This window comes from Echinops telfairi, unplaced genomic scaffold (assembly GCF_000313985.2).
Source record: "Echinops telfairi isolate 266 unplaced genomic scaffold, ASM31398v2 ScPeMD7_7424;HRSCAF=8462, whole genome shotgun sequence".
Taxonomy (NCBI): Eukaryota; Metazoa; Chordata; class Mammalia; order Afrosoricida; family Tenrecidae; genus Echinops; species Echinops telfairi.
The window spans coordinates 40,472,006-40,477,589 of NW_022111324.1; the positions used below are offsets into that span (position 1 = coordinate 40,472,006).

Here is a 5,584-nt window from a genome sequence, read left to right on the forward strand (position 1 = left end):
ACTATATCAACTATCAACAAATTCTGACAAATAAATTATATAACCCTGTCTACATCTTCCTTGCATTTCTCTTCCCCAGTCCACAGGGAAAAAATGAAATACCTTTCCCTGCATGGGATCTGGTAAGACACTTGTGAGTAATGCAGACAGGATGCTCTGCAGTGTCATCCTGCTGTGTGTAAAATGAGTCCTCTGAAAAAGTAGTAGGAGGGATCTCATCACCAGCAAGAGTGAGGAGTGAAGATCACCCTCTGGACCGGAGATCACTGCACAGTGACCCTCTTGGATCCAGATGACTGCTGTAACATCAGAGTAGCAGCAACAGAACCAGGAGCCAAAACATGGGAGAGAGTGATGGATTTCCCCACCCTGGGAGCAAGTAGTTAAGATGTGTGCTTTAAGGTCAAAGGTTGGCTTATGGAGTGGAGTGTCACTGGATATTTATATGGTGAAGTTGGACTTGCGGACCCAGAAAGTGGAAGTATCCTCATGCATAAAGTATATCTATTGCAATATTGAATATTTCTTCAATAAAGTTTTCATATTTGGGACTAAAACACTTCTGATACATCTATTAATCTCCAAATATTAGCATGATGCTTTTTTACATTTTGTACAAAATAAAAATAATAGTAATATTCAATTATTGTTTCCAACCCTTTAAACGCTTTAAATTTGGAAGTGTAATTCCATATTGTTGCCACAAGTTTTCCATCTAATCATACATGGTTTAGACTTTATTCAAAAAACTAAAGTATTGTAGTTGCTAGGACTACCCAGTTTGCTCCACCTCATAGTGTAAAACAGAAGGCAACACTGCCTGTCTTGTATCATCTTCACAACTGTTGCTGTGTTTGCGGCCTTTGTTGGGGCCACTGTGTCATTTCTTCTCATTGGGGGTCTTCTTGTGTTTTGCCGACTTTCTACCAAGCATAATGTTCTTTTCCAGGAATTGGTACCTCCCCCTGTCTAAAGCACATGAGAGAACGTCGCACAATCCTCACTTACTGCGAGTACTCTGATTGTATTTTCCAAGATGCTTGTAGATTTGCTCTCTTGGTAGTCCACGGTATATTTAATATTCTTTGCCCACACTATAGTTCAAATGCATATTCTTCAGTTTTCTTTTTTCATAGTCATTTGTACATGCACATTAAGCGACTTAACACCCCATGTTTGGGTTAGACTTGCTTTGGTCTTCCGATTGACACCCTCTCTTTTCAACACTTCTAAGAAGCCTTTTGCAGCACATTGCCCAATGCATTGTCATTTTATTTCTTGACTGCTGCCTCCATGAGAGTTCATTGTAGATTCAAGTAAAATAAGATCCTGACTCCCTCAATCCTTCCTCCATTTATCATGACACTGCTTATTGGCCCAGTTATTAGGATTTTTGTTTCCTTATGTTAAGGTTCAATCCACATTGAAGGCTGTAGTCTTTGATCTTCATCAATAAGTGCTTGAAGTCTTCTTTTCAGTTAACAAACCCGAGACTGCTGCATAATATAGGTAATTCATAGAGCTTTCTCCAATTACTATGTCACATTTTTCTTCATATAGTGTGGATTTTCAAATTATTTGCTCAGCCTACAGATTCAAAAAGTAGATTTCAAGGATATAAGTCTGACACAACTTTGCCGATTTTAAAGCATTCAGTATCTTCTTGTTCTGTTTAAACAACTGCCTCTTGATCTATGTATAAGCACTGCATGAGCACAGTGTTCCAGAAATCTACTCTTCCCACAGTTGTCCATACTTTTTTAAATGATTCCCACGGGATGACTTTGCACAATTAATAAAACACAGGTAGACAAATAAATTACTCCACTCAGAAGAAAAAAAACACACGCTAACTTCATGTCTCTTGGTTGTAAATCAGCAATCAGTAATGCTGGCAATTCATCCAATGACATAAAACAGAATGTCAGGAACACAGTATCATCAGCTAATAAAAGTTTCTAGTTGATATCTAGAAGAAAGTCAACAAGTACTCTAAACATTGATGCTTAAAATGATTCTTAAATAAATTAGAAAAATTATCTTTCATCTGCAAATAGTTGCTGTCAAGTCAGTTTTGACTCAGAGCAACCCCAAGTGAGTTATCGTAGACCTGCGCCTCAAAGATTTTCAGTCCCTTATTGCTCATAAGTAGATCACTCAGCCATTCTCATAAGTTGTCTCAGGTAGAGTCGTACCTTCCAATTTTCGGTGAGCAGAGTACACTTTAGCCATATACACAACTGAAAGACTCCTTTTAATCTATAAAGCCCCACAATTGGGGACCAACAATTTAAATGATCAATATTTTGTCAGAATGCCCTCAATAGACTGGAGTCCAACCTACAAATCTGTAGAAAAATTCTATAGTTTATGTCTCCAGAAAAAGAGAGAAAAAAACACGAATGTCATCAAATTTATTCTGACTCATAATGACCCCATGGGACATAGTAGAACCACTCCTGTGGATTTCCGAGACTATAAATCTTTACAAGAATAGAAAGTCTCGTTGTTTTTGTGGAGCAGCTGGTGGTTTTGAAATGCTGAACTTGTGGGTCACAGTCCAACACGTAACCCTCTATGCCACCATGCCTCCGATTTTATGGCAGAGCTGATAATTATTCCAGGTCCTGGTCAGCCAAGTGATTCATAAAGTTCAGTCTCTTAGTGCAAGATTCAAAGTAAAACTCAATATTTATTTGACATTACATAAATGCATGACAGTATTAATTGCAGTATCACACTGCTAGTTTTTGCTATTGTCATATCAATTATTTAAATTAATTATGAAAACAGTATTATATCATTTTTATTAAATTAGCATCTATCTAAGAAAGTATGATTAAGTTTGAAGAAAAGTCATTGGAATTAAAGTAATGTTTCCTGTGTTATTAAATTCCAGCTTAAAGAGCAGTCAAATATCTGTAATACTAATAAGATAAATATTGAGGGCGCTTCAAAAAGATCATAGAAAAATGGAATGGAAAGACTAAAACTTTTTCACTATGTTTTTTGAAGCCCCCTTGTATTATGCTATGCTGCTATCTATAGAAAGCTCAAACTTAATGCTTTTATGCATAAAAAAGGAAATGTGTGTATTTATGGTTTTTATATTTCCCATACAGGAGCATTCTTTTTTTCTTCAATCATTATCAAAAACAATCTCCCCATATTGGTGTGTCAACCAATACTGTTTGGAAATCTGAGAAACTGAAAGGAAATGGAATAAAATTGCAAAATTAATAATTAAATTATACATTAAAACTGCAACTCAGGGACTACATTTGGAAAAAAGAAAATCTACTTTGTATTTCAAGTCCCATTTGCCAATTTTCCAATCCAATTCTCCTTAAAAGGAAGCTAGCAGGGTCAAAACCACTCAGGGGGAAAATCTAAGGGAAAACAAATATGAATTCATTTTTTAGCTATGTCTTTGGGAAAATAACAGCACTGAACATTAACCAACCAAGAAAAAAATTTGAACATATATCATGCTAAGTGGAAGCAGCATATGTTAGTGGTGGGAAAATAAGTGGCCAATTCTATAAATAAAGAATCACATGAGCTATGGTAATAAATACAGCATTTACTGAATAGCTATTCTATACCTCTAATACAGTGTTCATTATATACTTCAGCAAGTATATGACATTGGAAATATCGTTTACACCCCCCTTTTCCATGCATTAAACTTTAAAATTAAAATAAGAATATCTGTATCATTGCATTGGTGACTAAATAAGTAAGACCTGATGCAAACCATTATTAGAAAATAATCATTGCCCTGTAATTGAAAAATCCCTTCTTTAAGTGATATAGAATATATAAGCTATTCATTGAAATAGAAATCTTTGAACAATATTTTAAATTGAGTAAACAAGTCAAATAAATGAGCCCACCCAGCAGATCCCACCCCTCATCTTTCATCTGTTGCACTACGGTGGTCCGTGTGTTGCTGAAGACTATGTAACTGGAATTTCCAATACCAGAACAGTCATCCAAAGTGAATAGGTTTCAGCAGAGCTTCCAGACTATGAATAAACTTTGAAAAAAGGACCAGGCTGTCCACTTCGGAGGAAATAACCACTGCAAACTCTATGGACAGTAATTTTCAGTTACTAATGAATAGAATCAGAAATTGTTAGCTACAATATCAAAAGATGAGTCCTTCAAGGTCTGATGGCACTCAAAATATGACTGAGGAAGCGCCTGCCTTGTCAAAGCAGCATCACCCATAATGACACTGAAGGAGTAAAGCCTATTACAGCAAAGCCTTTGGGGCCTTTATTTACTGATGGGCAAGAACTGACAAATCTGTCATGGAAGAAATACAGCCGGAATGCCCCTTATAGACACGGATAGTGGGACTTTGTCTCACATACTTTGGACATGTGACCAGAAGAGACCATTCCCCGGAGGACATCATACATGGTAAAGTGGACTAGCAGTGAAAAAAAAAAAAAAAAGGAAGACCCAGGACCAAATGGATTGACACAGCAGCTGCAAAAACTGGCCTCAAGCAGGAGAGCAATTGTGAGAGGGGCGCTGGAGCGGGAGGTGTTTCTCTATTGCACAGACGGTCTCTGTGGGTGGAACGAACGCGATGGCACCTGGCAACACCACAGCGGATCTTGCTGTAGATTAGAAGCTGGCAAATTATGACCCCTGGACCAAATCTTGCCCATCTCTGTTCGTGTACAATTTGTTAATAAAAATTAGCTGTTGCATTCTTAAATGTATGAAAATAAATCCAATGAATAAACAGTTCTTGCCACATGAAAGTGATATTTCAGGGTCTACAAATAGTCCTATTGGATGTGTTCAGCCAGCAGATCTGAGTAGTGTGATAGAGATGGTATAATCTGCAGAGTCTAAAATAATTGCTATCTGTACTTTCCAAAGTTTGATGATCCTTACCCTAGTATCTTGTACCATGTTATATTTTGTCACCTCATAATAGTACATAGAAGAGATTCACATTTTGATCATGAAAGTTGCCATCTTAATCATCAGATAGCACACTATTTGTTTTGGATTACATGATGCTGTAAAACAAAGAATGATATGAAGTGGAAATTGGGTAGAGAAAAATATTGGGACAAAAATACCCTACTGTACTTTTATGTGTTTATTGATTACTAATAGATGTATATATGACACTTATGATAGTATCTGACAACGCTTTGGCCCTGTCCATAAGTTAGTCCATGCTCAACTTCTCAGAAGTGGACAGTTGATTCCTTCTTCACGTTCTGTTCTTAGTCTGGAAACTGTCCCAAACCTATGCACCTCGGAGGAACCTGCTGCCTTTGAAAGACTGGTGATACCACCTTTGGCATCGCAGCAACATGCAAACCACCACCGTACAGTTAGCTGACAGACAACTGGACCAACAGGTAGCATCATGATAAACATAGAAAATATTGAGATTGTCAAGAATTTCAGCTTGCTTGGATCCACTATCAATGTTCATGGAAGCAGCAGTCAAGAAATCCAGCAATGCATTACATTGAGAAAGCGGCTACCCAAGACCTCTATAGAGTACAGAAAAGCAAGGATGGTACTTTGAGGACTGAGGTGAGCCTGA

At 37.2% G+C, this 5,584-nt stretch overlaps 1 protein-coding gene across 1 annotated transcript in view; it reads right to left on the reverse strand.

Moving 5' to 3' along the window:
* The window catches only part of KCNT2 (potassium sodium-activated channel subfamily T member 2), a 480,656-nt gene that overhangs the window by 373,160 nt on the left and 101,912 nt on the right, over positions 1 to 5,584 (reverse strand). The window lies entirely within an intron of this gene.